Genomic DNA, 10,137 nt, shown 5'->3' with positions numbered 1-10,137 from the left:
ATTATGTTCTTCAAGCTATGCAACTGTTCCCAGCATCTTTTATGAAGTTGCTCCTCCCAGAGTAACATAAACTCACTGCTCCAGAAATTCCATCTAATCTTTAGAGTTGTTGTGACTTTGATACCAAGTCAAAGAGAATAAGGCTCAATGCAGACATTTGTTACAAGTTGAGCTAAACTATTGTTTGTTTTTTAAGAGGACTTTAGGGAAATGTTTTTGGCTTAAATTAAAGATGATCTTGATGCAATAGTTTCAGGGTTTTGTTCAACCTATATGGCTCCAGAAAGTCCATGAGAAATTCTGTTCTGCATCTTTCCCCTTTTGATCAGGATTCTATTATAGAATCTTTGATGAAATATTCAGTAATGGTAGGTGGGCACCATCCAGTTCTTGTAGTCTCATGGTAAAGGAGGCAGTTAGTTGCTCATGGAGCAAATTTGACACATATTCCATATCCTCCTCCTGCTTCTTCCTTTGGTTGAGGCAAGAAGAGACCACTAGTTGTGACTTGGATGGCTCCTTGCAAGCTCTTAAGACCTCAGGCATGATGAAATGAAGTAGGAGCTAGACCAGAAGTACTAAACATGTAATTAGACTAATCAACTAGATGTTCCATGAGTCCATAACCTTAAACTTCCAAACCAAGGAACCAAATCCACAAGGTTTTTGGTTGTACATAAGCAACCTCAACAACTACTCTTCCCTGCCTTTTAGTCATTGTTGTTAAAAATGTAAATAACTTCTGGGATTTCAGCTATATTCAAGTAGGTAATTTATTGATAGCAATTGCAATAACAACGGTGGAACTGATTTTCCCATACATTTTAAGACTTGTTTCTCCTCTACTGCTTCCATATTTCAAGTATCAAGAGCAATGGAATATTTCATATTCCATATCATACCCCCCTCTGTCCTTGCAGTTTCTTGCCACACTGGGTGAGTCAGTGCAGAGGGCTGAGGGAGTACTCCAAGAAGCTTCCCACACCCAGCACAGCTGGGAATTTAACTATGTCCAGCATTTATATGCCAATGAACCCAAGCTACAAGTATCCTTGACTTGATTTCCCTTCAGTCAGTAGTTCTTTTGGGGACAGTTCTGTCCTCCAAAGGATATTTGGCAATGTCTGGAGACATTTTTGGTTGCTACAACTGGGTTGTGTTACCACTAATGGGTAGAAACTAGGGATGCTAGTTAACATTCTGCAGTGCACAGGACAGTCCTCCACAAAAAAGAAGTATCCAAACCAAAGTGTTAGTAGTGCCAAGGCTGATAATCCCTGACTATATGGATCCCCAAAATGCCACAGCCAATCTAATACCTGCCAATGAGAGAAGAAGTACACCACAGGGAAGGAATTGTAGGAGAGATTGAAAGTGTACCTGATTGTGGTTAAAATCCCTTGCGTTTGTAATTTGGGAACTAATGACCCTATGAGCACATTGCAGGGAGCCCCTTCCCTGGCCTTGGGAAAGGCCGATTGGAGCGAGGTGCCCTGAAACATCAGCTTCATTAGTTTTATGGAAAATCTGTCTCTTGTGGTGCTTTGTGTTGGATCCTTTCTTCCCTCGTCTGTTTCCTTCAAAGACAGAATGTTAGTTTTGCAGATAAGATGGGAAAAGCCCATTAAGTACTGAGCTATGAGACTTGGCCATTTTTCTAATTGAATAATAATCTGTTGGAGACGGAAGATACCAGCAGCTAATCTTCAGTTTTCACTTAGAGCCCTGACTGATCTGACTGATTTCTCATAGGTCCGGGTCTGGGGGATGATGCCAGTTTCCTTGGCTTGGGAAATGTTAGCATCCATTTGTCTTTCTCCCCAGATGCTTCTATGAATGTATAAAGCCAGAACCCAAAGTAGCTCTTTAAAATAATACTTTTCCCCTTCTGATTATAACAGTAATCCATGCATATAGAAGAAAATTTAGAAAGTTCCAAAATAAAAATAAGATATAAAAACATGAGAAATATCATAACCGATCAAGACTTTTGTGCACTTCCTTCAGATCTTTTTTTCCCAGGGAGTGGGTATGTGTGTATTTAGTTGGTTTAAATATAAAAGTTTTGTATTCTCTTCATATTCACTCTCTCTTTTTTTAACTTACCATATCATGATGGAATCCTGGTGTGGGCTGTAGGATAAGCACTGTTATCCTACCGCAAGTTGAAGGTTCACACTTACCAGCTGCTCTTTGGAGACCCTATACAGGGTCACCATGAGTCAGAAATGACTTGACAGTACTTAACAACAACAACAACAATATTATGATAATTACCTTGTGTCTTTGGCTGGGTTTTCTAGAGAAGCAAAACCAGTGAAACATATTTTGTATAACCACAAGGTCAACAGTTCAAATCCACCAGCTGCTCCTTGAAAACCCTATTATAGGATCCCTGTGAGTTGCAAAAGACTCGATGGCACTTAACAACAACATATAATGAGAAATTTACATCAAGGAAATGGCTCTCAATTGTAGAGTCTCAGGTCCTGAGCAGAAGAGAGAGAGCTTTTCCTGTATGTCCATTCTATTGGGAGCAGGCCACACCCCCAATGAAACATCTTTTCAATTGATTGGCTGCTTATAGCCAATCATTATAGAATTAACTATCAACTGCCAAAGCTCTAGGAATCCTGGCCCAGTCAAGCTGATACAAAACCATTAACATTAGATATATTTTGGCATTAGATATATTTTGTAAAATATTTTTTCATGACTATATGATATTCTGTCCTATGACTGTACCATAATTTATAGAAAAATTTTTTTTCTTGTTAGACAGTTATATCTCCCTTCAGTGTTTCCACTGCTATAAATAATGCTGTAATGAACATCCTTTCTCATAAATCTTTAACCACATCTTAATCTATTTCCTTAAAATAGATTCTGGAAATTGGGATACATGGGCTAAAAAACGCACATTTAATCTTCTTAATACAAATCACCAATTAATTTCCAAGCCACAGAGTAATTTAAGTTCGATTTCTAATGTCATCTTGATGGTTAAGAGGAAGAATCTAAATCCTCAATGTGCTGGTTTAATGAGAAAATCAGATCTCAATTGAAATAATCATTATTACATACAACATACTAAACTGCAGTTCCAGGAATGAGTGTAGACACCAGCTCATTTTATGTAGGCATGAACTGGTGTGTGACGCTGTGAGTTAATGTGCTAGACTGCAAAGTCAGTTTGAACCATGAGGTTGGTGGTTCAAGTTCACCAGCTGCTCCTTGGAAACCCTATACAGGGTCACTATGCCACTTAACAACAACAACAACAAAACTGTTTCCTGGAGTCCTTGTGTAGCACTGTAAGATAAGCACCAGACTGCTAATTGCAAGGTTGGTGGTTCAGAACTACCAGTCACTGCTCAGAAACCTTCCACAGGGTGGCTATGAGTCAGAACTGACTCAAGGACACTTAACAACAACAACAACAAATGTTATAATATTATATGTTGTGTGGTTTCAATTTATTATCTAATTTGAACCTCATGGTAATGCTATTGGATAAGGAAGGCAAGAATTTTGATGGCCATTTTATAGGTGAGAAGACTGAGACCCCCAAAATTTGAGAGGGTTATACACAGCCCTTGTGGCACTGTAGGATAAGCACCTGACCACAAGTTCAGTTTTAACCAAAAGGCTGGAGGTTCAAAGTCACCAGCTCCTCCTCAGAAACCCTATACAGAATCCCTATGAATGTTAACCGACTTCACGGCACTTAACAACAACAACATCATGCTCAGCCATACAATGATTAGAGTCAAGCTGAAACCCTCTTTGTTCCACAAAATAATTGTTCTCAACCATGACTATGCATTAGAATCACCAGCAAACTACTGATGCTTGGATTCTACCCCAAACCAATTGAATCAACATTTCTGTGGAGGAGCTTCAATACTGGTAAAGTTTCCAGAAGATTCCAATCTAATGCCATCTGATGTGAGCAGAAGTAGAACAGAGAGAAGGCAAAGTGGAAGAGTAACTAGGGTTGAGAGCACCACACTACATCTAGGATAGCACGTAGCTTCATATTTCCTACCTATTTTGTGGATGCCTGGAGCGTAGTGCTAAGAAGGATTCTGAGGTCTTCTTGTCTTAGCAAGGAAGTGAGAACAATTAAAAAGTCTGCTATGAGCATGGGACATGGGAAGAACAGTTACCCTGGTACTTTACCATATTGGCAGTACATGGTAGCATGGACTGCCAGAACATCTTTGTTGGAAGAAGTACAGCCAGAATGCTCCATAGAAGCCAGAATGGCGAGACTTCATCTCTCATACTTCAGGCATATTATCAGGATGGACCAGTTCATGGAGAAGGATGTCATGTTTCGTAAAGTGCAGGGTCAGAGAAAAAAAGGAAGATCTCCCCCAATGGCATAGATTGGCACAGTGGCAGCAGCGATGCATTCAGGCTTCTCTACGATTATGAGGTTGGGACAGGACTGGGGCAGTGTTTCGTTCTGTTGTGCAAAGGGTTGCTATGAGTTGGTACCAACTCAATGGCACCTAACACCAACAACATACCATATTGTCAATGTATTCCTAGTTTCTAGAAGACATAAAGATAAGGGCACAAAGAAGTATTAGTTCTAGGTTACTATGAAGTACTGTGCTCTGTTCTATGATAGTAAGAACTTGTTATTAGATACCATCAAGTCAGTTCTGACTCATAGAGACCCTATGCACAACAGAATGGAACACTGCCCGGTCCTGCACCAACCTCATAATCATTGCTATGCCTGAACCCATTGCTGCTTCCATTGTGCCAATCCATCTTGCTGAGAGCCTTCCTATTGTTTGCTGACCTTCTATTTTACCAAGCATGATGTCCTTCTCCAGATACTAGTGCCTCCTGATAACATGTCCAAAGTACATGAGACAAAGTCTTGCCATTCTTGCTTCTAAGGAGCATTCTAGCTACACTTCTTCTAAGACAGAATCGCACATTTTTCTGGCAGTTCATGGGACTCTATTTTTATTATTAATTCTTTTATCCCCTGTGACATACACATAGAGTAGTCACACATTAAAGAATTGTTAAATGATAATAATAATAATAATAATAATAATAATAATAAACAGAATAATACAAAACCAAGAGTTAGTGCAAGGGTATGAACAACCAGCATTAAAAGGTATGAAGCAAAGTTGTTGCTTCATGGTAAATATTTCAAGAATATTTTTCTAGCAATAGTTATCCCTCTACTTGTAGAAAGGAACATAGATTATACACAGGCAGATTATATTTCTGAATAGCTCCCTCAGGAGATGATCTTTGGGTGGTAAGACTTAAACTTTGATTCTGAAACCATCCCAGGTATTTTCTAGCTAAAACAGGAAAGCAAAAGCAGAAAATTCAGTGTGGTTCTTTGAGGCTGATTCTAGTTTTAAAATAATTCACCTATCTTTGTTTATTAAGTGCTCAGTCTGTAGATGGGAGCAGTGGTTCTCAACCAGGGGCCATTTTGGCCTCCAGGAGACATATAGCAATATCTGGAGACATTTTTGGATGTTGTAACTAGATTGGAGGGGTACTACTGGCTTCCAGTTGTTAGAGGTCAGGGATGCTGCTAAATACCCCACCATGCACAGAACAGACCTCAAAACAGTTATCTGGTCCCAAATGTTAATAGTGCTGAGGCTGAGAATTCTTGGGTTAAAAGAACCTCAATTTGAGTCCCTGCTCTGGTACCTTTTAGATGTATGACCTTGCAATGTGTTTCATCTTTATGAATTTCCTCATCTGTAGAGTTCTCGTTGTGAGTTAAATGAGATCATCTAAGCCAGATGTCACCATCTAGCCTGCCTCCCGGGAAGTGCTCTGCTTTGCCGATCTCTCACCCACAGATGCCTCACTTGAGCCAGAATTGGACTGAGAACTGGGAGATACCCAGCATGAGGAGGAGAGAGGCACAGGTGGAGAGTTTGGGCCCTAAGATGACACAGGTCATGACTTGAAGAAGTATTGCATTCCAGATTTTCTTTGGATGTTTTCCAGTTTCACATATGTCTACTATATTGGACAAAATACGACTTGAATGAAGAGTGGGGCCTTTCTCTGAATGTAAAAGGTGACATCATGCATTTCCAGTATTTGTGCAGTCGGCTCCTTCCTTGAAGTCATTTAAAAAAAGGGTCTTGCCGGGCACATCTTTTTTCCTGTTCACAAGGTCAGGTCCAGAGGCCCAAGAGGAGGAGGAGGGAGAGGCAGTGGAGATGACTGTTGGACACATGCCAGTATCCCCAGATTTTCTCCTACTCTAAATAATGATTAGAATGCAATACTAAATTAACATGCTCAATATTGAAGAACAAACCTATACAGTATCTTTACAGAAAAGATTGATCTGAACTGCAGAGTAGCATTGGAGTCCTGGTGTGGCTCTGTAGGATAAGCACCAGACTTCTAACCATAAGTTCGGTGGTTCAAACTCACCGGTAGTTCCTCAATAACCCTATACAGGGTCGCTGTGAGTCAGAACCAACTCGATAGCACTTAACAACAACAATCAGAGTGGCATTATCAAAGTTAAGTTTTATGCTCCCTTTCATGGTTATTGTTGTTGATAAGTACCATCGAGTTAGTTCCAACTCAGTGATTCTGTATAGGGTTTCCAAGGAGCAGCTGGTGGGTTTGAACCACTGACCTAATGGTTCAAACTGACCTTGTGGTCCAGTGCATTATCCTGCAGCGCCACACCAGGACTCCTTCATTGTTGTTAGCTGCTGTCAAGTTAATGCTGACTCGTGGTGGTGGTCCTGCATCATCCTCCCAATGGCCACCATGGCCCAGTCTTACACTGTGCCTACTGTGCCAGTCCATCTCACCGAGGACCTTCCACACCCTCGCTGACCTGCTACTTCACCAGCGATCGAGCCCTCCTGACGACGTGCCCAAAGCAAGTGAGTTAGGCAATGTTCTATTGTGACCCATAAGATTTTCACTGACTCACGTTTGAAAGTAAAGTTCCAGGCCTTGGTTTGGAGTCTGTCTTAGTCTAGACGCACCATGGAAACCTGATCATCAGCAGGTACTATCTGAAATACAGGTGGCACAGCTTCCAGCATTCTGGTAACGCACAAGGCACCACAGGATGACACATTGGCAGACAGGTGTTGAGAACTAGTTGCCGTGGAGGTGATTCTGACTCATGGCAGCCCGTGTGTGTCTGAGGATAACTGTACTCCACAGGGTTTCAATGGCTGATTTTTCTGAAGGAGACAGCCAGCCCTTTCTTCTGAGGTACCTGTGGGTGCACTTGATCCCCTAATCTTCTGGTTAGCAGCCAAGCACATTAACCATTTGTAACCAGAGCCTCCTCTCCTTCATTATTTTCCTGTTGCCTTCGATGGCAGAATTCTCACCTTTCATTTGGAAAACTCCATGTCAGCAAACAATAACCCTGCTCACCAAAGTGCAGTCCATGGACCAGAGGCATTTCTTCATGGAAGAGTAGGTTGTTTTAGCTCTTGTTGTTAAGTACCATGGAGTAAGTTACGACTCATAGAGACCCTGTATAGGGTTTCTGAGGAGCAGCTGATGGATTTGAACTGCTGACCTTTCAGTTAGCAATCCAGTGCTTATTCTATAGCACCAGAAGTGCAGAATCTTGGGCTCTACTCCCAGGACCCAGTAGAGCAGAGCTGCGTTTTCATCAGATGCCCAGGTGATTCTTGTGCGGGGTGAGAGGTCCTGCTCTCCTCTGTGTGTTGCAGTTGCTCCCTTCTCCCTTTCACTCCAGTCTTGTCTTTCACCTTTGTTGAATGGCGTTATAGATTTCTTGGACTTGTGTCTTTTATTGTGAGCCACCTGAAATGTATTTTGGGTCTTGATAGGATATAAATTCCTGGGTTTTAAATGTCCGACTTACAGACTATTCCTGTTGTTTTTGTTGTTGTTAAGTGCCATCATGCCAGTTCTGACTCATAACGACCTTGTATAGGGTTTCTGAGGAGCAGCTGGTGGGTTTGAACCACCGACCTGGTGGCTCAAACTGACCTATGGTCCAGCACATTTTCCTGCAGTGCCACATCAGGGCTCCTCCTACTTATTCTGTAATGCTATGTAACGTTGCCTTCACTTTGAAACCATTAAACCTATCCCTTGTTATTGTTAAGTGCCATGGAATAGGTTCTGATTCATAGTGACCCTGTATAGGGTTTCCAAGGAGCAGTTGGTGAGTTTGAACCACCGACCTTGCTGTTCAAACTGACCTTGAGGTCGAGTGCTTATCCTACAGACCCACACCAGGACTCCTACTTGCAACAACTTCTTCATCACAGTCACCTCTGCTTGCTGCACATACAGTTTTTAATTCATTGAAAGTTTTTATTGCATTAAAGTGAAATGGCAAGACAGAACCATATGCACCTGTTTCAATTTACTTAAAAAATGTATTTAAAAAATAGCTGTTTCAATTTATTTTAAAAATAGCACAAAATCTAAAAAAAAAAAAAAAGAAATAACAGTAAGGAATGGGTCATAACCCAGGACTGCCTGTACTTACTAAATATAAATGGGTCTTGTCCTCTAAACCGAAATGTGGTACAGAACATTTCTGTTGGAAAGGTCCAAGAACTTTCTTATGTAATAAGAGGAAATATTTTGTAATTGCTCTGTGACGTGTAAAAAGGAATGGTATGAACTTTTAACCCAATTCAGACCTGGTGTGGTGCAGCAGGATAAGCACTCAACCTCAAGGTGGGTTTGAACTGTAAGGTCAGTGGTTCAAGCTCTCTAGTCGCTCCTCAGAAACCCTATACAGGGTTGTTATGAACCGGAACTGACTTGACGGCACTTAACAACATCAACAGCCATCAGCTGAGTATCTACTGTGTATTAATCATACATGAGCTCAGTCCTCATGCAATTTGATGAGCAAGTTGTTTTTATTTGAAGTAGCAATGGAGGCTCAAAAAGGTTGCAGACTTTGCATACAGTAGGTAGGTGCAGAGCTAAGCAGTGATTCAAAGGGTTTCATAGCTTCCTTTCATCACCACCAAAGCACCCACTAAAAAGAAACTAGATAATCATTTGGAGTCCTGGATAGCACAAACAACTAAGCGCTCAATTATTAACCAAAACAAGGTTGATGGTTCAAACCTACCCTAAGGTATCGCGAATGAAAGGCCTGGAGATCTGCTTCTGAAAGACACAACCTTGATAACTCTGAGACAGACAACAATGTCCATGGAGTTGCCATGAGTTGGAATCCACTCCATGACAACTGTTCTGTTTTGTTTTTCTGTCTTTTAGATAAATACTATGTGTAGAAGGATTGATGCTTTTGAGTTATGGTGTTGGAGAAGAATATTGAAAATGCCATGGGCTGCCAAAAGAACCAATAGACTGTGTTGGAAGAAGTGCAGTCAGAGTGCTCCTTGGAGGCCAAGATGGTCAAACTTTGTCTCTCATACTTTGGACATATTGTCAGAAGGGACCAGTTGCTGAAGAAGGATATCATGTTCGGTAAGGTGGAGGGTCAGAGAAAAAGAGGAGGACTTCCAGCGTTATGGATTGGCCAAGTGGCAGCATCAATGGGCTCAAGCATGGCAACAATTGTGATGTTGGCCCAGGACCAGGCAGTGTTTCGTTCTGTTGTGATAGGGTTGCTGAGTCGGTTCTGACTCAATATCACCTAACAACAACAAATGTGTATGCTATGCAAATTCACTTCAAGTCACTTCCTTCTCCTAGCTGTATCCTTTCCAACTATCTCATTGTCCCTACTGTCCTTCCAAATAGAACTTTGGGAGTGACACAGTCATCCCAAACCACTTTACCCCAGCTCACTGCCTCCAGGGTTTCCACTGAAGACAGAGACAGTGTTAAGTCCCTTGTCAACAAACACTTGAAAATTAGGCAGCGCTTAGGAACTTTCCTACAGCATTCTGAGCAAACTTCCAAAAGAATAACCCTCAATTGGCTATTCAGTGGTCACTTCCTGTCCAGTTCCTTTAAACAGAGAGTTTTGTTGGACTAGTCTCCTTTCACACTGTCCCGTGATGTTTTAGATCAAGAAAATAAGTAGGCTTCCGGAAAAAGATGGCGGATCAGCCAAAGTGCCCATCAACTGAAGACTGGATAAACAAACTGTGGTACATATACACAATGGAATACTATGCT

Source organism: Chrysochloris asiatica, unplaced genomic scaffold (assembly GCF_000296735.1).
Source record: "Chrysochloris asiatica unplaced genomic scaffold, ChrAsi1.0 scaffold00006, whole genome shotgun sequence".
Classification (NCBI taxonomy): Eukaryota; Metazoa; Chordata; class Mammalia; order Afrosoricida; family Chrysochloridae; genus Chrysochloris; species Chrysochloris asiatica.
Note: the sequence above shows the minus strand (reverse complement) of the source record.